The sequence below is a fragment of the Triticum urartu genome, chromosome 5 (assembly GCF_003073215.2).
Source record: "Triticum urartu cultivar G1812 chromosome 5, Tu2.1, whole genome shotgun sequence".
NCBI lineage: Eukaryota > Viridiplantae > Streptophyta > Magnoliopsida > Poales > Poaceae > Triticum > Triticum urartu.
The window spans coordinates 292636844-292662265 of record NC_053026.1 but is presented as its reverse complement, the minus strand read 5'-3'; positions in this window follow the sequence as shown (position 1 = coordinate 292662265).

Sequence of the window (25422 nt, the reverse complement as noted above, 5' to 3'; positions counted from 1 at the left end):
TGATGCTACCTCTCCACCTCCAACTTCAGCGCGTGTCGACACTACACCAAGTTCTTCTGCACCACCGAACCTCAACGACGACCCTGCTACTTCGCCTACTCCTCATGGGAATGAGTAGAAGCTCTATGTCTTCAACCCTTTTTGGTCATTACTGGCAAAAGGGGGAGAAGCATATGAGTTGATAGTCTTCAAGCGGATCCATATGGGTGGTTGCTATACTTTTGCTACATTTGCCAAGTGCTTACAACTCTCGCTTTTGATACATTTGGTTCGTTTTGAGTTGTAACACTTAAACTTGATGGTCGTCTGCTACCTTTTCGACACTATGTGATGCGATGATAAATTCCGCATGTGTGATGATAAATTCCACACAAAGTCATTTTGCAGACATCCATTTTTCATTATGCATGTCATTATCTTCGTTATATCCTTTCATGCATGATGGACTGTCTTCATAAGTAGAACAGGAGCTCCGCAAGTACAACCTGTCATGTGCATTTGCATTCAAAAGCAAAATACTTATATGCACATCTTCAGGGGGAGCCTTTCTGCTACTTACGAAGACAATACCTAAATCCTTTACAATTTCACATACTTTTATCCCCGTTGAAAACTTCAACCAGTTTGTCATCAATCACCAAAAAGGGGGAGATTGTAAGTGCATCTAGTGCCACCCCTAGTTGGTTTTGGAGTATTGATGACAAACCTGGTTGAGGGACTAATGTGTTTGTGAGAATTGCAGGATAACACAGGTAGTAGTCCCTCATTGATTCGGTTTTCCTACCGGAGATGACCCCTAAAAATGTATGAAGACATTAAAGACAAAGGTGGTATGTGAAGATATTCACATTGAAGACTATGACAAGAGAAGACATCACGTGAAGACTATGGAGCGGGAAGACGTAGTTGTTTCGTTGTTTCCTTTTCTTCTTTGTTGAGTCATAGGAACCACCGTACTGTTAAGTGGGGTCCCAGTGAACAAAGTCAGAGTGACTGAAGTGATGCTTAACCAAAATCCTATGTCTTCGAGCGAAGACAATGAGAGCAAATATTATCAAGAGCTGGATGAGTCAGCTTTACTTGTAGCCCAAGTAAAGTTGCCGCGTGTGTTTGAAATCTGACCGTTGGAACACGTGTCAGTTCCTTAGTGACCTAGGGTCATTTCAGAAAAATCAGGTCGGGTTGCCTAGTGGCTATAAATAGCCCACTCCCTACACCATAAATTGGATGGCTGCTCAGAGTTAGTGCACGGCTTTTGTCGTTTGAGAGCAACCCACCTCGAAGCCTTTGAGAGAGAAATCCTTGCGAGGACAAAGCCCTAAACACCCAGAGCCAAAGAGTGTTAGGCATCACTGAAGTCTTCCTGTTTGTGTGATCTGAAGACTTGTTACACTTGAGGACTGTGAATCCTCCAGCTGGTTAGGCGTCACGTTCTGAGCATCCAAGAGTCATTGTGGATCGCCGGTGAACGAAGTCTGTGAAGGTTTGGAAGTCTACCTTGAAGACTTACCAGAGTGATTGGGCGAGGACTGGGTGTCCTTAGCTCAAGGGGAATAAGGTGAATACATGGCCTTCTGAGTTAAATCTCGGCCTCCCTAATCAGACGTACAGTTGTCACAGCAACTGGAACTGGTCCAACAAATCATTGTCTTCAACGAGCAAATGGTTCTATCCTTCCCATCTCTTTATTTACAGTTGGTCCTTGTGAAGTCATTGCCTGTTTGCATTATCTATTTGTCTTCACTGTGTGACTGCTTGTTCTGATTGGCTTCATACTGTCTTCCATCCTGATCCATACTGGCTAGCTACTATTAGTCTTTGTGCTTTCAGTTCATTGAATACTTGACTATGGCTTGCCTAGTGTAGTCTACCTTCCGCTGCATGTTAATAGGTTCATTTCTATCGATTGTCTTCGAAACTTCCATGTTTTGAAGACTTTCATAAAAATCGCCTATTCACCCCCCTCTAGTCGATAACTAGCACTTTCACCTAGGGTGACACAGAACTAGCTCCAGTTCATCAATGTAATGTAGGCATGTATTCCGAAATAGTCATACGTGCTTATGGAAAAGAACTTGCATGATATCTTTTGTCCTACCCTCCCGTGGCAGCGGGGTCCTAGCGGAAACTAAGGGATATTAAGGCCTCCTTTTAATAGAGTGCCAGAACAAAGCATTAACACATGGTGAATACAAGAACTCCTCAAACTACGGTCATCACCGGTAAGTATCCCAATTATTGTCACTTCGGGGTTAACGGATCATAACACATAATAGGTGACTATAGACTTGTAAGATAGGATCAAGAACTCTCATATATTGATGAAAACATAATAGGTTCAGATCTGAAATCATGGCACTCGGCCCTAGTGACAAGCATTAAGCATAGAAAAGTCATAGCAACATCAATCTCAGAACATAGTGGATACTAGGGATCAAACCCTAACAAAACTAACTCGATTACATGATAAATCTCATCCAACCCATCACCGTCCAGCAAGCCTACAATGGAATTACTCACGCACAGCGGTGAGCATCATGAAATTGGTGATGGAGGATGGTTGATGATGACGATGGCGACGGATTCCCCTCTCCGGAGCCTCGAACGGACTCCAGATCAGCCCTCCCGAGAGAGTTTAGGGCTTGGCGGTGGCTCCGTATCGTAAAACGCGATGAATCCTTCTCCTCTGGTTTTTTCTCCCCAAAAGTGAATATATGGAGTCCATGTTGAGGTCGGTGGAGCGTCAGGGGGCCCACAAGGCAGGGGGGCAGGCGCGCCTCCACCCTCGTGGACAGGTGGGGCACCCCCTGACGTGGATCTTCCTTCCAATATTCATTATATATTCCAAATTAATGCTCCATTGATTTTCAGGTCATTCAGAGAACTTTTATTTCTGCACAAAAATAACACCATGGCAATTCTGCTGAAAACAGCGTCAGTCCGGGTTAGTTCCATTCAAATCATGCAAGTTAGAGTCCAAAACAAGGGCAAAAATGTTTGGAAAAGTAGATACGACGGAGACGTATCAGAGAGCAGGTCTCCGGAGCCTCTCATCCTTGTGATCTTGCACTGGGAAAGGGCAAAATAGGTTATTGAAAAGCGCTTCATGTGGCTGATCGCGTTTTCACCACGAGTCGTTTACCTCCAAGGCCAGGCGCTGTTGCGCGTTATATTCATCAACGTCTGCTTCGGCTGGTCTTCACCAACAACATTGCCTCTCCAACAACCACCAGTACTTCATCTGCAGTCAATCAGTATGCGTGTCTTCATATGATCCAGTCTTTTATTATACTAGCTTCATTTTGCATGGGATGTTGTAGTTTATGATGTTTTGTTCATCTATGCATGCTAAAAAATTGTGTTAATACGAAAGTCAGAGCCTCCCGACCCTCACATCGCTACACCAAGTGACTCGGGGGGAATCCCGGCCACCGCCGGCCGCCATTCCTCCCGCCCATCCCCGCGCCGCCGGCTGCCGTCGGAGGGACACCCGGGGAAGCTGTGCCAGACCCAGGGATGGCGGCGGCGGGGCTGTTCTCCCCCTCGCGCCTGCCCGTCCGCTTCGCCACTCCCCCAGATCCGTTCACTGTAGGCTCTGACGGCCTTCACTGGCGGTGGGAGCGGCCTCCCCTGGTGCTGTCTTTCCTGGCCCGCAGCTGGAGTGTTTGGTCTCCTCGGCTATGCTCCTCCTGGTGCGACCAGGCGTGCCCTCCTTGCTGCGCCCCGACCCCCACCACTCGTCCCTCTGCTCGGGTCAGCCTCTTCCGGAGGCAACCATGGAGGTGCAGGGTTGTGACCGGTTGTTGCTGCTTCTTGTAGCGCGTCGACCGTGAGTTTGGCTGCGTGCAAGACTCCTTCATCATTCATCCCTGCCCTGCAAGGGCTACTTTGGCCCGGCGGCCAAGGACCTGCGTCCATGGCCGGCCTGCGTGACTTCGGATCAGGCGCACCCTAGGAGGTGCACTATTTTCTTGCTCCTATGCCTCGCTGGCTCCTTGGCATCTCCGGACCCAACACCCTGCGGGTGCCCTTGGTTGGGCGTCCATCTAGGCACATCTTTGGCTCCGGCACGCTCCAGGAGTCGCGTCCCCTTCCAGCTCCTTTGGCCCGCTGGCGCCCCGGCTGCTCCGGTCCCGGTAGCCTGGATCTGCACTTCCTTCTAGATCCTTGCTCATTTGGGCCTCCGGCCACCGTCGCGCCCTCACTGCTTCTCATTCCGCCCAGCCACATAGCCTTGCCCTCCTTCAAAGCTCACACGTCCGGCAACAACCGGTGCCTCCTTTGGCGTTGGGCATGGCTCCCCTTACTGCAGTCGCAGTTCCGTCCTAGGCTCGACTTCCTCTTCTCTGACTCGTTCTCCAACGGCTTGGGACTGCTCTGAATTTGGCCAGAGAAAATCCCTGCATCTTGTGCTGGCAGCGAAGACATCTGTGGGGGTCGTTCCCTTCTTGGAGGCGCTGCCATGGCTGATATCTATGCCCCTCTTTGAGCATCAGGGGAAACTTTAGGTTTGGTATTGCAGATCAGATGACGATGGCGTCTTGGTGTCGTTCTTCTTCGTGAAGGCGTTGTCTTGTATTCTCGCGACGTCCTCGGTGCTGTCTTTGGAGATATTGGTTGTCTAGTTGTTGGTTGGACTGTTTCTCTGGTCGGCGAGTTTATTGTGTTTCTATGTTTGGGTCGAGCATCTCATGTCTGCCCATTTCGTGCACCATGTTCACGTCTCTTGCGTGCGTGACATGTATTGAATCATCTACTATACTCAATCTGACTTCTTCTATCAATGAAATGAAATGATATGCAAGCTTTGCCTGCAAAAAAATAATTGCTTTAATCATATAATTTATATTCCGAAATTAATCGTGACATTGCCTAATTATTCTAGCTGCGTACTTGCGACTGTGTGCCCTGGCTTGGGTGAGCGACCGGCAGAGGAGCTAGACGAGGCGGCGGTCTGGCAGCCTCGTGTCACACCTAACCAGCTGTTAGTGTGCCTAAGAGCTGGCTGGTGGGCCCAGCCAGCTGGTCGGCCAAGTTGAGGCGTGGGTGACGATAAAGGTGGCCACCTGTGGCCGTGTGAGGCATGCGTGTGTAAATCACTTCTGTATCTAAACTTCCCTCTGCAATCCCAACCCCTTCTCCAAGCTCATCCCCTTTCCTCACCTGCTCCCTCTCACCCTCTCTGGATCGCCGATCACCTCTCGGATCAGGGGCGTTACATTGGTATTCAGAGACAGAAAATTTTCTTCCCCTCGCCGCCGCTGCACCTTCTGAAGCTTGGGAGGTGGATCGGTAACATCCACCGCGCACGGTGCGAGTCCGCTCGCCGGATCTCGCCCGAAATCCGTTGCGGGGTTCGATCCCCTTTCAGGCAGGAGCAACGGCACCCTCGAAGCCCTCCATTGCGACGCGGCAAGTCCTGGAAGCCATGGAGGAAGGAAACGCCAACATCGCTAAAATGCTCGACTCCCTCCTCACCAAGCTCGGCGAGCAGACCGCTCTCCGTGACAAGCAACTCGAGGCGCAACTCTCCTTCAACAACCAAATCTCGCTGGAGTTGCGGGGTCTCTCGCGGCAGCTCGATCTGACGTAGGCCAACATCGATGCGGCCCGCAAGACCGTCGATGGCTCGGCCTCTCCGGCAGGCTGTGTCACCACGCTGGTACCACAACCACCACCGCCGCCACCGCCGTCTCCGCGCCACCAGCCCCCCCACACGGAGCCCCATCGCCCCGCCTCTGCTCACGCTCATTTGGGGGACAACCGACCACCACTCATTCCGGTTCCCCCTCTCGGTGCGCCTCTGGCTGGGGTCACCGCGCCGCCGCCCAGCCCCAGCTACCCAGAGAGCTCCTACCACAAACCCCCAAAACACGATTTCCCCCGCTTCGACGGATCCGCACCCTACCTTTGGCTGGATTGGTGCTTGGCATACTTTGATCTTTACAAGGTGGCCAACAATTTTGGGTGCCCACCGCTGCTCTTTACATCGAGGGGCAAGCAGCACATTGGCTCCAGGCGTTTCGCCAGAGTCACCCCAACCTGTCATGGGACATGTTCTCCGCCGCCGTGCTCGAAGAGTTCGGCGCGGACGAGTTCGAGCTCACTATGCACCGTCTTCTCCAACTACGGCAGACTGGCAGCGTCGCCGATTATCGCACGATGTTTGATGAACTCATGTATCACCTCTTGGTGTTGGATCCCTTCATCAACAAGTTCTTCATCACCCAGTTCTTGTTGGGCCTGAAGGACGAGCCGCGCGCCGCGGTTCGCCTACAAGCCCCGTCGAGCATCACCCGCGCGTCCGTGCTGCCGCGCATTCAGGAGGAAGAGCTGGGCACGACACGCCCACGGGTCCGACCAGTCCCTCCAGGGCGCCCTCCTCTACTAACGAACGCGGCGAAACCGCGCCAAGCGGCAGCCCCACGCACTGCCGGTGACGAATTCGCTCGGGAGCGTCAGTTGTAGGATTACAGGCGCGCCAACAACCTCTGCTTCAAGTGCGGTGACAAATACTCACGGGAACACCGCTGCATGCAGCCGACACAATTGCTCACCATCCATGTGGGAGAGCATGGAGAGGTCCTCTCCGACGACGCGATCCATGCTCTCCAGCTCTTGGACGAGCCCGCCCCACCAGATCTGGCTGCGAAGTGTTGCGTTCTGTCAGCTCAGGCGCTGGGCGGCTCTGACTCGCCAAGTACTATTCGCCTGCGCGCGCTAGTAGGAAACCAAGTCATGCTGCTCCTCCTCGACTCGGGTAGCACCCACAGCTTCGTCAACAAGAGCTTTGTCGACCACATCGGCGCGCAAACCCAACCTCTACCGCCGGTGGAAGTACGGGTCACCAATGGTGACCGCCTTACCTGCGATCGCATCGTGCCCGACCTGAAGTGGTGGATGCAGGGGCACACCTTCTCGACACCAATGCACGAGCTCGACATCGGTGCCTACGACGGCATATTGGGCATGGACTGGCTGGCGCAGCACAGCCCCATGAATTGCTACTGGCAAGACAAGTTCGTCTCATTCCTCCACGATGGCGAACAGGTCACGCTGCGCGGCGTCAAACCGAAGGCCACCGAGACCCTGACGGTGGTGGAGCCAGCCGAACTTCACAAGTTGATCGCCGACAACGAGGTTTGGGCAATGGCCATGGTGGATGCTTGCTCGCCTGTTCAAACCAAGTGCAAGTCACCAAGCCATACCCCGCTTGCAGACCTCCTCGACGAGTGCGCCGATGTCTTTGTCGCGCCCCACGGACTGCCGCCACACCATCAGTATGACCACGCCGTCACGTTGGTGGAAGGGCGATCCCGGCCAATACTCGCCCCTACCGCTACTCTCCTCTGCAGAAAGACAAGATCAAGCGGCGGGTCCGAGAAATGCTGGACTCAGGGATAATTACACACAGCGTGAGCCCCTACATGACACCTGTGTTGTTGGTCAAGAAGAAGGACGGCACCTGGAGGTTTTGCGTCGATTACCGCCGGCTCAATGACGCGACGATCAAGAACAAGTTTCCCCTGCCGATTGTGGATGAACTGCTCGATGAACTGGCGGGTGCTACGGTCTTCTCCAAGCTTGATCTGCGGTCTGGCTATCATCTGTAGGATCGAAAGTATGTCTAGAGGGGGGTGATTAGACTACTTGACCAAATAAAAATCTAGCCTTTTCCCAATTTTAGTTCTTGGCAGATTTTAGCTATCTTAGCACAAGTCAAGCAATCTCCACACAATTCAAGCAAGCATGCAAAAGAGTATATGAGCAGCGGAAAGTAAAGCATGCAACTTGCAAGAATGTAAAGGGAAGGGTTTGGAGGATTCAAACGCAATTGGAGACACGGATGTTTTTGTCGTGGTTCCGATAGGTGGTTCTATCATACATCCACGTTGATGGAGACTTCAACCCACGGAGGGTAACGGTTGCGTGAGTCCACAGAGGGCTCCACCCACGAAGGGTCCACGAAGAAGCAACCTTGTCTATTCCATCACGGCTGTCGCCCACGAAGGACTTGCCTCACTAGCGGTAGATCTTCACGAAGTAGGCGATCTCCTTGCCCTTACAAACTCTTGGTTCAACTCCACAATCTTGTCGGAGGCTCCCAAGTGACACCTAGCCAATCTAGGAGACACCACTCTCCAAGAAGTAACAAATGGTGTGTTGATGATGAACTCCTTGCTCTTGTGCTTCAAATGATAGTCTCCCCAACACTCAACTCTCTCTCACAGAATTTGGATTTGGTGGAAAGAAGATTTGAGTGGAAAGCAACTTGGGGAAGGCTAGAGATCAAGATTCATATGGTTGGAGTGGAATATCTTGACCTCAACACAAGTGTAGGTGGTTCTCTCTCAGAAAATGTGTATTGGAAGTGTAGGTATGTTCTGATGGCTCTCTCCACGAATGAAGAGTGGGTGGAGGGGTATATATAGCCTCCACACAAAATCTAACCTTTACACACAATTTGCCAAACTCGGTCGGACCGATCCAGCAAACCTAGTGACCGTTAGGATTTTCGGCGGGACTGAGATGCAACTCGGTAGGACCGATATGGTTAGGGTTAGGGCATAACGTAATCTCGGTGTGACCGATTGCACAAACTCGGTGGGACCGGTTTTGGTAATAAGCTAACTAGAGAGTTGGTCAGGTAAACTCGGTGGGACCGATTCGCTCATCTCGATGAGACCAAAATGTTACAAAAGGGAAATAGAGAGTTTACATTGCAATCTCGGTGGGACCGATTGCTCATCTTGGTAAGACCGAAACGTTACGAAGGGAAACAGAGAGATTACAATCCCATCTCGGTGAGACCGAGATCCCTATCGGTGAGACCGATTTGCCTAGGGTTTGTGGCAGTGGCTATGACATTTGAAACTCGATGGCGCCGGATAGAAAGAATCGGTGGGGCCGAGTCTGACATTTGGTTTAGGTCATATGTGGATGTGGGAAGGTAGTTGAGTATTTTGGAGCATATCACTAAGCATTTTGAGCAAGCAAGCCATTAAGCAACACCTCATCCCTCCTTGGTAGTATTGGCTTTTCCTATAGACTCAATGTAATCTTGGATCACTAAAATATAAAATGTAGAGTCTTGAGCTTCAAGCTTGAGCCAAACTTTTTGTCCTTATAATTTTGAGGGATCCACTTTCCTCATCCATGCCATGCCATTCATTGAGCTTTTCTCGAAATATTAATCTTGGAATAATGTTAGCTCAATGAGCTATATGTTGTTAGGAATTACCAAAACCACCCAGGGATAGTTGCACTTTCAATCTCCCCTTTTTGGTAATTGATGACAACATATAGATCAAAGCTTCGAAAAATGATAATAAGAGTGAAAGATATTGTCGCTTTGAGAGGTATGTGAAAAGCAAGAGCTCCCCCTAAATTTGTGCATATCTTAAGATTTGCTTTGGACTGCAAATGCACAATGAGTTAGGATCATGGGTTGCTCTTCCATGTCACATACATCTTGGTGGAGCGCTCAAAATGATAAGAATTAAATACATGCACTCATCACCAAGCAAAGTGAATGATCATATAACGATAAGTAAGATAATATCATCTAACAAGCATAAGTGTAGCTTATGATCAACGACATGATCATCAATGTCTCACAAATAATAGCATAGTATCTCAAGCAATCAAAAGACAGACAAAGTTCAACCACCAAAGCAAGAGAGAACAAAAGCAAACTCTCTCTCTCAAAGCTTATGATCTATACATTTTTCTCCCCCTTTGGCAACAAGTTACCAAAAAGTTCATAGAAAATGCATAGCACTAGAACGTCTCTCAGGCTTGGTCTTCAGGTGGTGGTGTCCAGAGAACGCCAAGGACGAAGGCTTTAGTTGATGTGGATGGAGCTGATGGAGTAGGTGCTGGAGCTGGTGGCACTGAAGCTGTAGCTGGTGCAGATGAAGTGGCTCTGGTGTCTGTTACAGGCACTGCAGTTGATCTCTGAGCTCGAGGCACTCTGGCAAATGCATCAGTGGTTGTTCTGCCCTTCCTCTCCTGCATGTCATCTTGTAGCTGCTCCACAACTGACTGAATGTCAATTACTTTGACATCTAAATCATAGAATTTTTGCTCCACGATTCTTTCCAAGCTCTCCTGGTTTTGAGTTAGGGTGGCCAGTCCCTTCTCAATCCTCAGAGTGGATGCAATCAGGTAGCCAAGCTGATCTTGCTTGCTTTTCAAAAAGTACTAAGATGCCTCCTCTTGAGTTGGCATCTTGGCAGCCTTCTCTTTCTTTGCTTTCTCCTTCTTCTCTTGAGCTTGTACTGATGATGGTTCATTCTCATTCATCACAACTTGATTGTCCTCAAAGTCAGGATAGATAGGCAAGTGTTCCTTATCCAACAAGTATGTGCCTGTGCCCATCTTTGAGTTTATCAACTCCTGGATCTGTGGGGCATATCCACAACTTCTTTTCTGGTCAGCTGCAGTCCTCTTGATAGTCTCAACTATAAGGCTCATGACCTTGAACTTCTGTGGCACATCAAATATATGTAGCAAGTTAATTGCATGGCCTCTAATCATTCTGTGATCACCAGACTTGGGCAAGAGAGTGTGCCTAAGGATCCAATTGATTGTAGGCAGCCCTGACAGCAAGTGTTTTATTGACCCAAACTGGTGAGTCCCAAGATCATCTTCAGGAATCTCCTTGTACATGTTTGCCATAGAGTTGTGATCCATCTTCTTGGCATAGACATCCAAGTCATCTTCTTCTTCCTTAGGAGCATTGATCAGATTTGCCCATTCCTCAATAGTTGAGTGGTACCTTGTACCTTCAGACATCCATACTATCCTGCCATCTGGATAGAAGTGTGTTGTGGAGTAGAATTGCATTATGAGCTCCTCATTCCACTTTGTGAGATTCTGCCCAACAAAGTCTGCAAGTCCACAAGCACTGAAGCTATCAAACACACCAGGATAGTGTTCCTCATTTTCCTTGATATACTTCCAGTCGACCCACCTCATTTCACACACTATAGGCTTCTTGTCCAACAACACTGTCTCATAGAAGTCCTGTTGTTCCTTTGTGTGGAACCTGTAATCAACAGCAGTCCTTCTCCTGGTAGCATATGGATCTGTCTCTCTCCATAGCCTCAACCCTGAGTCTCTCCTGATCTTCATGTTCTCAGCCACAGGATGAGCATCATTGTGGTCTGGAATCTTGGGTTTGAGCTTTCTCAGGACTTGTCCTTCATCATCTTCATCAGCAGCAACTTCAGGCACTGGGGCCTTGTTCTTCTCAGCAGCTGGTATACTCCTGGTATTCCTCTTAGGTGCACTCTTGGGCTTGGAGGCTGCTTTGGGTGCTTCTTTGGGCTTTGATGAAGCAGCCCCTGTCCTGATAGCATCACCCATAAGCTTCTGGGCCTTAGGTGCTGGTGCAGCAACCTCTTCCTCTTCCTCTTCCTCTTCAGAATCTCTCATGATTGAGGATCTCCCAAGCACTCTAGCAATTGTCTTTTTGATCCTCTCCTTCCTCTTCTTCCCTTCTGCAGCAGCCTCTTTGGGTTTAGATCCCAAAGGGACTTGAGTAGATGCTTTGGCCTTAGACATTGGAATTTTTTTTGCAGGAACCTTTTGCTTCGTGCCTGGCTTGGTGGCAGCAGCAGTGCTATATTCCTTCTTAACCACTTTCTTCTTGGAAGTGGCCTCGTCCTCAACTGCCATATAGTCTTCATCCTCAGAATCTGAAGTTTTCTTCTTCCTTGTTCTGGTGGCAGCTTTGGGCAAGTTGCTGGGAGTGCTCCTGCTACCATCATCTGAACTTCTAGAGGGACTAGTGCCCTCACTCAGGTGAACCTGCTCCTCTGACCTGTTCTGGCTGTCACTCTGATCAGACATATTGCAAACACTGATAGCAGACCCTGTGAATAGATATAGATGAGATAGAGTGGATGAGCATCACAAAATGTAGAGGTTTTTGCAAAAGAATGAGTCAAAAACTTAGTTTTAGTTTTCCACAGAAAGCATTTCGGATCAACCGATTTGTAAACTCGGTGATACCGAAGCAGCTGTTGGAACCTAAACTAGTGAACTCGGTCAGACTGAGTCACAGTTCAGTGGCACCGAGACTGCTAGGGTTTCACAAAGTCCTGAACTCGGTCACACCGATTTGCAATTCTTGGTCAGATCGAAAATTACATGTGCAATGGCCTGAGCCGAATCGGTGGTACCGAGTTCCACAACTCGGATGGTCCAAGATGGTTTCGGCGGAAACTTAACCCTAAAGTTTCAATTCAACTTTAATCTACGGAGTGTTTCGACTAGATAGAAGCGTTTCAATCCTGGTAAGAATCATAATGAACACAATGTGCTAGGAATCGGACGGGGATAGCACTGTGATCGAGTCCATACCCTAGTTCGGCGATGAACTCGCTACGGTGGCAACGGCGGGGAAGAATTCCGTTGACGGCAGCGAAGACCAGCGACAGGAGGCGGCTGGTGACGAGGAGGACGATCCGGAGACCCAGGAGGCAGAGCGAGCTATGCGTGGGCGAAGGGGTTTCGGAGAAATTTCCAAAATTTTGCCCGTGAATACATATAGCCCGACCCTGTCGGTGTGACCGAGTGGAACAACTCGGTGGCACCGAGATTCATAACTGCAAGCAGTTACTGAAACTCGATGTGACCGAAAGGTTCAAATCGGTTGCACCAAGATTGAAAACCTAGATCGACTTAGTGATCTCGGTATGACCGAAATGGAGGGATCGGTCAGACCGAAAAGCACAAAGAAGTTTTGGAAGTTTAAGTCTATGACGAATCGGGGACTCCGAGTTCTCCTCACACAGAGTGGTTCGAATCTGACTTGATCAAATTTTGTGATGTAGCATGAATAGAGTTTGAGACGAGAAAAGCATAGATAGCTAGAGAGGGTTCTTAGGCATTCTTGTCCATCCACTTGGCCAAAGAAAATAAAACCACTCAATCAAAACAACAAGTGGATGTCCTCGAATGAGTAAAATATGCAATCAACATGCTCACACAATAAAATGGCAATTGAAATATGTGGCAAAGCATGCACAACCAATTCTAGCATCTATCAAACAATTGGCGATGACTAGGTCATCTATATATGAGTATATTGACTTAGGAGTCAAATGAGAACATTTGATCATAGGTCATACTCATCGTTTAGGCACAAGTGGGGTTACCACTTTTACATAAAGCATTTGTTGTGTTCACACCATTAGAGTTGCTTTAGCTCAATTCTTAGAGTAAAGCTCCCCCTAGATGTGAGATCCCCCCTAAGAGGGATGAACTAACCTTGGGTTTTGTCGATGATGACTTCATGTAGATGTTGAAGATGTGGATGCTCAATGTTGATGTAGAACATTTGAAGCTATCCATTGGAGTGAGTTGCACTTTCAATACCTACACGGGTTAGTCCCACAAGGAACAAACAAGGATATCCATAGACATAGAGTGATGCACACACAAGATGATGTCTATGAAGACTTTTAGGTTACCTTGTCCCTTGTCTTACCAACAAGAGGGTTTGTGACTCCTTGAACTAGTGCAAGATGTGGAAGTTGATTGCACTTGTTCTTGCCAAGATGATAAGAGTGAAGTATGTTGGCGGAGTCACCCTCAAGAACTCTCTAGTTCTTCTTCGGGGTCCACACCATCTTGATGGGAATCCTCGGTGTTGTAGTTGTACTTGATGAAGTGGAACTTGAAGTAGTCTTGGGAACCCACTTGACCAAGGCCTTAGGAGCTTCTTCAAATGCATCAATTTCCTCTTGAAGCGTGTCCTTGCCTTTTTGCTTGTGGTCTTGTGGTGGAAGATCATCTTGAGCTTGTGTCCCTTTGAAAGAAGTAGGATCATAATTCTCTTGTTGAGGAACAAACTTCGTCTTGGGGTATTGATCTTCTTCCCACTCTACTCCATTGGCATTCAACTTTCGTTCAAAACCAACACCTTGATTCTTCCGGTGCCTTCCTTGCTTGCATACAATTTCCTCGAATTACTTACTTCCGGCAAGGCTCTTGTAAACACCTTTCTCTATAATTCCCTTCAATAAGCTATTTTCTTGCTCAAGTGTAACTTGGCTAAGAGAATCATTAGTGGAATCAAGAGAACTACTAGAAGCAACAATATTGGATTTAGCATGATTATTGTTACTACTAGAGGAATAATCTTTCTTGTTCTTGTTACTAGACTTGACTTGAGGCATGTAAGTGGATAAGAGTAAACGCTTGGCAATGTAAGAAGAACTTTTCTTACGAAGATCATCATTGATTGCTTTTAAGAACTCATGCTCTTGCTTAAGGTTGAGCTTTTCAAAGAGCAATTTCTCATGAGTCCTTAAAAGTTCTCGATGATCTCCTAAGATAGTTTCATGAGCTAACTTAAGAGTGTTTAGTTCTTTAGTTAGAGACTCAATCTTCTCCTTATCATTGTCATTCGTTTTATCTTGATTAGCATGATTAATTGATGTTTCATCATAGTATTCATCACTAGAGTTATCAACAAGTAAATCATCATCACCTAACAAGTCATCTTCATCACTATTGAAATCAACATACTCGGGGTGTGATACCTTTGGGCCTTTAGCCATGAAGCATGTTCCAACTCCTTCATTTGGTGAGTCAAATATGTCGTAGGAGTTGGTTGTCACAAGTGCTAGACCGGCAACACCTTCATCTTGAGTATATTAGGAGTCGGAGTGATAGCTTCTCTCGGAGTGGTTGTCGGAGTCGGAGCAGGATACCCATTCACCAACATGAGCTTGATATCTTCGTTTTGTGTAGCTCCTTGATGACTTGTACTTTCTTTCCGAATCCTTGCTTCTCTGTGAGGGTCTTCATTCATAACGATCATCTCTACTCCTTCTTTCTCTAGATGGTGATTCTTCTCTTCTACTTCTTCTCTTGGGAGAATCTTCTCTTCTCTTGTAGGGGGCCGTACACTCATTGGAATAGTGTCCAGGCCTTCCACAATTGTAGCAATTTCGCTCTCAACTAGAAGATCTTTTGTCATTGTAGGACCTTGACTTGGAGCTTCTCTCTTTGCTTCTACTCTTGTAGAACTTGTTGAAGTTCTTAACCATTAAGCTCAATTCTTCATTGAAGGTTTGTTTCTCACTCGATGATGTGGGGGCTTCACATGAGGCTTTGTAAGCACCACTTGATTTGTTGTGAAGTTCCTCTTTATCCTTGAGTGACATCTCATGAGCAACAATTATTCCGATGACTTCCGTTGGCTTGAGATCTTTGTAATTTGGCATCATTTGGATCAATGTGCACACAGTATCATATTTTCCATCCAAGGCTCTTAGGATCTTCTTGATGATGAATCTACCAGTCATCTCTTCACTCCCTAAGCCGGCAATCTCATTTGTGATAAGAGCAAGCCTAGAGTACATTTCAGCAACACCTTCACCATGCTTCATTTTGAACTTGTCAAGTTGACTTTGAAGCACATCCAATTTGGATTCCTTGACGGAGTCGGTGCCTTCGTGCATATCAATCAAAGTATCCTGTCACGACCGGTTTTTCAATAAAAATGTTTATTGAGAAACAAATCTTTTGAGTCCAGTATGAGAAAAATCCTCCTTACTGGTAGACAAATTCTTGATACAATAATCCAGTAGCACAAAATATATTACAGGGTCGAGCTACGGTTGCTCAACCAAATTATTACAAGCACGCCAATAATTATACATAATGGCGGATATGACATAGTGGTGTGGAGGCATACTACTGACTCGAGGATAGGGTGGTGGTGGAAAATCACAGCGGGGAGTGAGATACATGACTCTAAAACTGGCATCTCATCGAGCGTCGAGGTGAGGCTCGATGATTTTATTTGGTAGCGGAAGCGGATATAATACAGTGACCAAATCCAGGGTCGCACGAGACTGACTGGGATTCCTCTAGGCGTCGGACTCGCTATCGAATTCTTCATCCATTAGATCGCCTTCGTCAGCATCTGGCCAAATCAACAAGCCAGGTGAGTACTTTGAAAGTACTCGCAAGACAGTTCGGACGTAAGATATAACAAATGCATGCATGGATGCGTCATGATTAATTTACCAATGCACATTCAAAATTTAGCAAGCAAGGTAAGTAAAAAGGGAATCGGCGGTAGTCCGCCTGAAAACCCAACAAAAAGAAATAATAGGAAACCGATCGGGTGTCTGAAGCGACGCCTCGAAGGGTGAACAAATAAATAAAGATCATGCCGTAGTCGGGCGTCTAAGTGACACCACGTAAAGGGCTTAAACTGAAAATAAAAGACATGCGTGCCATAGTCAGACGTCGGGGCGACATCACAGAAAGGGCTTATATTGGAGGTAAATAACAGTACTGCCGCAGTCGGACATCTGAGCGACATCGCAGAAAGGGCTTTTATTGAAAGTAAATCATAACAATGCCACAGTCGACGTCTAAGCGACATCGCAGAAAGGGCTTTTATTGAAAGTAAATAATAACAATGCCACAGTCGGACGTCTGAGCGACATCGCAGAAAGGGCTTTTATTCACAAGTAAATAATACTCATAATAAATATTCAATTCATGATAATAAACGGGTTAGTCCATCCAAAGGAATAAACATTTAACCGGACTTAGCACTCATGTGATTCACCGGAGTCTCTGTCATCAAAACTGACATTTGTCAGGATAAGATAATACCAAACTTGGACATGGAATAGATGATTCAAAGGAATATATGACTCTGTAGAGTTTGTACGAAATTTTTTCCCACAGCCAATGGATTTCCGTAGTCACGAAGGACTAGTTCCGTTTACGGTATTTCGGAAGAAAACACAGCTAGCCAGTACACACCCATCCTACCTCTCGATGCCAGGAATCACCCTAGACATCGTCCAAGAAAAACTTTTGAGACGGGGAGATCACAATCTCGAATAGCATGGGATCAAATTTATATACGCGTGCTCTAAGGGGTGCCCCCCTCTCGGTCCCAACCGGAAACACCCATGCCCCCTGACCGGATGACTGGCTTTAATCCAGGGCCATGGAACCATCATCACGGCCTCTCCTTTTGGTGTGTACCAAGAAAGCGGTTTGCAACTTACTAAGCCATATTCCTTGCGGAAAACATGTGGTAGTACAGGGAAGGAAAAATGGAAGGAACTGGACCGATACGGGTTGACACTGAAGTCATATAGTCTGGCATAAGACTGGCATGCTACAACACTGCCATCTTACCCATCCTCATGCCAACACATGGCCATGCATACTCACATCCATCCACTTATGGATTTTCGAAACTCACTTGCCTCATCGTTGCATGTAACATGACATTCGTCGGTATGCTCATCAACATGCCATGAAACTACTTAATGCAAACATGCCAAAACAATCATCATATCAAAAGTTCAAACATGCTTGCCTGGTTCAGAGTAGTCGGAGCCTAGCTCGGTGAAGTCCGCGGTTCCGTCACCTCCTTCGGTATCTACGGTATAAAGAAAACACAAGCGCTAACGTAAATACCGAGAGGTGCACAAAAATTATTCCAAATATTTTTCAAATAAATCTGATAAAAAACTAGACAAAATTCTAAAGAGGACAGAAAAAGAATCAATCAAAAATATATTTTTGTTTAAAAGTTATAAAGGTTTTTGTCCAGGGACTCATCTGTAATGAAACAGAAAGTTTCCAGGGTTTAACTTATAAAAACAGAAAACGCTTCGATAAAGAATACGCCGGCCCAGAGGGAAAACGCATTTGGCAGAAGACGCTTTCAGAAAACGGTTCGTTTAGAAAGGACAGAGAGGCTGACAGGCGGGTCCCGCCTGTCGTGGTTCCGACTCTGACAGTGATGTAGGGGGGTGAGTATGGAGAGGCTAGATCCTAGCTATTGGGAAGTTGTTACACGCGAGGTTTACGAGTTCAGGCCCTTCTCGGAGGAAGTAATAGCCCTACGTCTCGGAGCCCGGAGGTGGTCGACTGGATTATGCGTGTATGGATTACAGGGGTGCGAACCCTTCATACTGAGGAGGGGGGGTGGCTTATATAGAGTTCGCCGGCCCCCTCCTGCCCTCAGTAATGCAGGGTTTAAGGTACATTTAAGATTGGGCGTTACTCGTAACGCCTCTAATAAAGTGCTATAATGACCATGAAGACTACTTAACAGCTGACCGTTTTCCTACGGAGTGACTGTAGGTCTCCTGGCAGTCGAGTGATTAGCTTCATGGTCGAGTGGTAGTTTCTTGGTCGAGTGTCTTGAACCTGTCGAGTGGGGTACCTTCAAGTCGATTGATAGGTGATTTCTTCTAGGGATGTCCTTGGGTAAGGCTCTTTGGACGGGTCCGTGCCCCTACCCTAGGTACATAGCTTCATCATTAGCCCCCGAATGGATCGAGGTTAGAGTGGGGAAAGAGTTGGGGATCCTTTCCGACTGGTTCTTTGGGGCTGTATGAGTGCCTCGTTTAGGGTCAGTTGTCACGGATGACGTCATCAACCTCTTTCAGTCGCCTTGATCCATTCCAGGCCCTTCGTCGAGTGAATATCTTTGCTTGCGACATGCCGAGTGTTGGTGCGAGCGGGATACTCTGTTTTTGGCAAGTGGTTCTGCGGCCCGCGGATCTCACGGGATTCAGATTTTGGGAAGCGCGCGGGACGGGAGCAGCCGCAGTAATCGGAAGTGATAAAGCGGAAACTCCTCGATCCTCGCGTCACCTTTTTCGCCACGTACTGCACGCGCATCTGCTGCGGGATTTGACTGGACTGCCTGGGCCTACCAGTCAGCCACTCGGGAGCGGCCCCTTATAAGTTGCCGGCTCGGGGTTTCCAAGCCGTGCGCTTCTCTTCTTCTTCTTCCTTCTTCCTCTCTCCCTTCGCCAGCCCTCCCGTGACCTTCGGCCGTACCCTAGCGCCGTTAGCCCGTGTGAGGCCTCGCCAGCGACGATGGTGAAGGGCAAGACCACTGCTTTGGAGCGCGCGAAGAAGGTGGCGGCGGCGGGGAAAGGAAAGAGGTCTGCACGAGGCGGATCTTCCTCCCGGACCGCCCTGCCCAAGGGTTGGATTCAGGGCGACTGGATGCCATCGGTGCTCCGGCAGGAGGATCTCGACGACATGATCGAGGGAGGAGCCATTCCCCACGAGGCTGCGCGTCTCCCGGGGAGGGAGATCGAACCTCAACCCCGCGACGGTGAGTGCGTGCTCCTCACCACCCACATCGACCGAGGGTTTTCTCTGCCTCCCCATCCATTCTTCCGGAGCTTCTTGAATTTCTTCGGAGCGCAGCTCCATCACTTTACCCCCAACTCCATAGTCTATCTTGCCGCGTTCATTTCCATGTGCGAGGCCTTCCTGGGTTGCCGTCCGCATTGGGGGCTTTTCAAGCATATTTTTACTTGCCGCTCTCAGTCGGTTAAAAAGGCCAAGTCGAGTGATGAGAAGACGCAAGTGATCCAGCTGTGTGGGGGCCTGGCGATCCATACGAGGGGGAAGAGCTGTTTCCCCTCTATCACCTTCCCGGAGTCGGTCCGCGGCTGGCAGTCGACCTGGTTCTACTGCCAGGACCAGGCGACCCCCGGACAGTCGACTGGTCTTCCTCCTTTTTCCCTCGACCGAGCCGAGAAGCCTGTCTCTCTGAAAGTCATGCCGGAGGAAAGTGCCCAAGTCAAGGTATTGGCGGGTCGAGTGGTTGAGCTTGTCCGTGAGGGGGTGACTGGGATGGACCTGTTAGAGGTCTTTCTCCAGAGGCGCATCCAACCGCTCCAGGCGCGAGACCACCCGATGTGGCTGTATTCTGGCCTTGACGACACCACTCGGATCCACCCGGAGGAGGTCACCAACGAGATGCTGGAGGGGTGGCTGTCAAGCATCACGGGGAACAAAGACAACCCCCGAGGAGCCAGAAGGGTAATTCCACTCGACAACTCATATGAAGTGGATCAGGTATGTCTTTGTGTCGGATATCTGGCCTTCTGTATTGGTCTTCTTTGGGTAAGTCGATTGACTTTCGTCCTGTCTGTTGTCTTCCAGGCGACCACTGAGATGTACTCGACGCCCAATGGGGCACAAGGGTCGACTGAGGAAGGTGAGGGGAGCGGAGGCGAGAGCGGGGACGACCAGGTCGAGTGGGAGTCCGACGGTGAGGGAGAGGAAGGCGACGACATCTTCTCCAGCGAAGAGGAGGGGGAGGCTGAACCCTCCCGCCCGGAGGGGCGATCCAAGCTCACCCACGATCCAGCGTAGGAACGTGGCAAGGCGACTGCTCCTGTTGGGCAGTCGTCAAAACGCCCTCGGACTTCTTCTCCTCCGCCGACCGGGAAGGCTCCCAAGCACCCACGAGCGACGCCATCCAAGCCGCCCAAGGCCTTGCCCAAAATGAAGATAGCTGTTCCCACCATTTCCGGGTAACAATAACACTTGCTTTCCTTTGTCGACTGTGGACGGATCCTTGGTCGATTCACTGGGCCAACTGACTAACTTTCGAGATTTGCAGTGGTGCAACTTCTGAGGTCTCCGCCAGGAACAACGATCAAGAGATGGAGGACGCTATCACCTCCAACCCTGGTACGATCACTGACGTCCTGCTTTCGAGTCGACTGAAACTTTATTGCGACTCTGGTCGATTGACTGTTTTCCTTGCAGCTCCTCCTCATGTTATTGACCTCCCGGACGACGACGACAACGAACCACTGAAGGTGAAGAGGAAGAAGAAGGCGTTGGCTGGCAAGACTCCGCAATCCACTCCGGCGCCTGAGGCCGTAGTTCAGGACGATGGCGAACCCACTCGGGCTTATGTGACTTTCGCTGTTCCTATGACGAGTGTGCGGCCTTCAGCGTCGACTGCGGATCCGTCTTCGCTTTTTGCTGCGTACCCTGTCCCTGAGGACCAAGCGGCTGCTGCGAAGGAGGCTGTACGCCAGGCTGGAATCATGATGGAACAGGTGAAAGTGGCTCGGGAGGCTTGCCAGGCGGCTTATGACGCAAGCTCGGCTCTTCAGAGCAATGTCCAGGTCAGTCGACTTCAACACTTGGTCTGTTTCGATATGTCCTTTGAAGAATCTCGTTTCCGAAGATCTTTAAGTTTGTACACCCACTGGGTGTGTTTGCCAATTCTTGGACGAGTGGGGGCACGCTAAGTGCACCCACTGGGTGTAGTCCCCGAGACTACAGTGGACTGCTGGCAGTCAACTGTAGTCTTTAAATTGAGTCGTTGTAGTTGAGTTTCTTCACTCTGTCTGATCGGGTCATGTCGAATGGAACGGTATCCTGTCGACTGCGGGCAGTCGACGTCTTTCTCTTTTTTTTTATTGTGGGGGCACGCTGAGTGCACCCACTGGGTGTAGTCCCCGAGGCTACTGTCGAATGTTTCGCTTCGGCTGTAGTCTTAGAAACTCCATTATTGTCTCTTAGCTGCTCGGAAGCAACTTGTCTTGGACTCGACTTCAGGGGTCGGTCGGGTGGGATAGGAACCGGTGGGGGCACGCTAAGTGCACCCACTGGGTGTAGTCCCCGAGACTATGGTGGACTACTGGCAGTCGACCGTAGTCTTAGTATTTATTGCCTTTGTTGCTTTTTTTACTGAAATTGTAACTCCTCCCCTTTGACTTCAGAGATCTTGTGATCTTGGAACCCGCTTGGCTGACTTGGAGAAGCAGCAAATTCAAATGAACCTTGATCTGGAGCTGGCCAGGACAGAGCTGCAGAAGGTCAGAGACGGCGCCGCAGGTAAGACGCCTTTGTCGACTGGTTAGTTTTTAGGCTTGAGTATCTTTTCGCTTTCTCCGACTCACTCATCATTTTTTTGCAGAAAAACTGAAAGAAGTTCTGGCGAAGAAGGATCAGGACTTGGCTGCTGCCCGTGAGGCTGATGACAAGACCGCTCTGGCCGCACAGAAGCTGGCTTCGGTCGACCAATTAGAAGGAGAGAATACCAAGTTGAAGACCGCTCTGAATGAAGCCAACAGGGAGTGTTCGCGTTGGAAGAAGGAGAACCTCACCCTGAACGAGAAGATGGAAGGCATCGCTCGCAGGAGGGACGACCTAGAGAGCTACTTGAGGAGCCTTGCCAAGAAGTTGTACATCAAGCTCGAAGGTGCACACTCAGTTCCGACTGGGTTTTTTTTGTGTCGACTCGGTTTTACGAAATTTGACTTATCCTTGGGTCGTGTATGCAGAACTTTGCCAGAACTTTGAAGAGGAGACTGGGCAGATCGAAACAGGTTTGGATCCAATCAACTCTCCGGTGAAAGATGAAGCTGCCATGAACCTGCTCTGACTGGAATCTCGTGTTGACGGCGTCGTGGATTACTTGGCTCGACTGAAGGTTGCCATGACGCGGATCGACCCGACGCTTTGGCCAGAGTCTACGCTCCAGAATGATCTCGAGTCTCTGATGACTCAACTCAACGGAATCCCTGACCGAGTGCAGGAGTGGAAGAAGTCTTCAGCTCGGTGTGGCGCTGACGTGGCTCTGTCTCTGGTCCGCGTCCATTGCAAGGAGGTGCGGGAGGAGAAGCTGGCCGCCATCCAAGTTGCCAACACGAGGAAGCACAACTTCCAGGACTTCATGGAGACATTTATTGCTGCTACTACCCGTATCGCAGACGGGGTCGACTTGGATGAGTTTGTCGCCCCTGCCAGTCCTCCTCCTCCTGAGGAATGAAAAAAACTTGCCTCGGAATGCCGAGTGTATTTTGTAATCCGTTAAACTCTGCCTTAAATTTGCCTCGGAATGCCGAGTGGAAGTGTAATAGCTAAACTCTGCCGAGCCGGGGGCTCGAGTACTTTGATCTGAGGTCTCTGGGACCTTTTAGGCTTTATTTGAACTTGATTTGTCGTTGAATCTCTTTGTGGATGACCCGTCGAGTGGAATTTGATCTTCACTCGAAATAACTTTTGTGTCTGTGGTCCAGCTCCGAAGAAGAAGGTAGTAGTCGATCTACACCCTGTTACTGCAGAGTGGGAGGGAGCGCACATTGTATTTGTGGCGAAGCTCTCCAGGAGAAGGTGGCAATCGACCTGCCCCTCGTCATCCTTGGGAAATGAGATGTGTTTCATACTTAGGCGAGCGCTGGGCTGCAGCTAAGCCTCCGAGCGGGAGGTTTGCTCTCGCTCGGTAGGATTTCAAACTTAGGCGAGTGCTGACTGCAACTAAGTCTCTTCGTAGGAGAACTTAGGCGAGTGCTGGACTGCAGCTAAGCCCCCGAGCGGGAGGATTGCTCTCCACTCGGTAGGATTTTTCAAACTTAGGCGAGTGCTGACTGCAGCTAAGTCTCTTCGTAGGAGAACTTAGGCGAGTGCTGGACTGCAGCTAAGCCTCCGAGTGGGAGGTTTGCTCTCCACTTGGTAGGGTTTTTCAAACTTAGGCGAGTGCTGACTGCAGCTAAGTCTCTTCGTAGGAGAACTTAGGCGAGTGCTGGACTGCATCTAAGCCTCCGAGTGGGAGGTTTGCTCTCCACTCGGTAGGATTTTTCAAACTTAGGCGAGTGCTGACTGCAGCTAAGTCTCTTCGTAGGAGAACTTAGGCGAGTGCTGGACTGCAGCTAAGCCTCCGAGTGGGAGGTTTGCTCTCCACTCGGTAGGATTTTTCAAACTTAGGCGAGTGCTGACTGCAGCTAAGTCTCTTCGTAGGAGAACTTAGGCGAGTGCTGGACTGCAGCTAAGCCCCCAAGTGGGGGGTTTGCTCTCCACTCGGTAGGATTTTTCAAACTTAGGCGAGTGCTGACTGCAGCTAAGTCTCTTCGTAGGAGAACTTAGGCGAGTGCTGGACTGCAGCTAAGCCCCCGAGTGGGAGGTTTGCTCTCCACTCGGTAGGATTTTTCAAACTTAGGCGAGTGCTGACTGCAGCTAAGTCTCTTCGTAGGAGAACTTAGGCGAGTGCTGGACTGCAGCTAAGCCCCCAAGTGGGGGGTTTGCTCTCCACTCGGTAGGATTTTTCAAACTTAGGCGAGTGCTGACTGCAGCTAAGTCTCTTCGCAGGAGAACTTAGGCGAGTGCTGGACTGCAGCTAAGCCCCCGAGTGGGAGGTTTGCTCTCCACTCGGTAGGATTTTTCAAACTTAGGCGAGTGCTGACTGCAGCTAAGTCTCTTCGTAGGAGAACTTAGGCGAGTGCTGACTGCAGCTAAGTCTCTTCGTAGGAGAACTTAGGCGAGTGCTGGACTGCAGCTAAGCCCCCGAGTGGGAGGTTTGATCTCCGCTCGGTAGGATTTTTCAAACTTAGGCGAGTGCTGACTGCAGCTAAGTCTCTTCATAGGAGAACTTAGGCGAGTGCTGGACTGCAGCTAAGCCCCCGAGTGGGAGGTTTGCTCTCCACTCGGTAGGATTTTTCAAACTTAGGCGAGTGGTGACTGCAGCTAAGTCTCTTCGTAGGAGAACTTAGGCGAGTGCTGGACTGCAGCTAAGCTCCCGAGTGGGAGGTTTGCTCTCCACTCGGTAGGATTTTTTTTTGAACTTAGGCGAAACGGATTCGCGGCTAAGTCACCCACTGGGGGTTTTCGTATGTAAACAAAAGTGACAGCAATCATTGGAACACTCTTGACTTTGATAAAAATGAACTGCGGAAGTTTCTCTTATTACATCTTTATAGGAAGGAACTTAAGTGTAAAAGTGGCGGAGCAGCTCCGCGTTCCAAGCTCGCGGCTCGTCGATCTGGCGATCAACATTGTAGAGGTGATACGCTCCGTTGTGGAGGACTCTGGTGATGATGAAGGGGCCTTCCCAAGTAGGAGCAAGCTTGTGTGGTTTCTGTTGATCCACTCGGAGGACCAAATCTCCTTCTTGGAAGGCTCGACTCTTCACATGCCGGGCATGGAATCGACGCAAGTCTTGCTGATAAATGGTCGATCTGATCATTGCCATCTCTCTTTCTTCTTCCAGGAGGTCTACTGCATCTTGCCGAGCCTGTTCTGCTTCATCTTCGGTGTAAAGCTTGACTCGGGGAGCGTTGTGAAGGAGATCACTTGGCAGAACGGCTTCGGCTCCATAAACAAGAAAGAATGGGGTTCTTCCAGTCGACCGGTTAGGGGTGGTCCTTAATCCCCATAGAACTGACGGAAGCTCGTCGACCCAGGCACCTGCCGCATGCTTGAGATCACGCATTAGTCGAGGTTTTAGTCCTTTGAGGATCAGACCATTTGCTCTTTCAGCTTGTCCATTCGACTGGGGATGGGCGACTGATGCATAGTCGACTCGAGTGCCTTGAGAGGCGCAAAAGGCTCTGAACTGGTCTGAATCGAAGTTTGACCCATTGTCAGTGATGATGCTGTGAGGGACTCCATATCTGAATGTTAGTCCTCTGACGAAACTAATAGCAGTGCAAGCATCGAGGTTCTTGATGGGTTTAGCTTCAATCCATTTGGTAAACTTGTCGACTGCCACAAGCGCATGGGTGAAACCGCTCCTGCCTGTTCTCAGAGGACCGACCATGTCCAGTCCCCAAACAGCGAAGGGCCAGACGAGTGGAATGGTCTTCAGGGCTGATG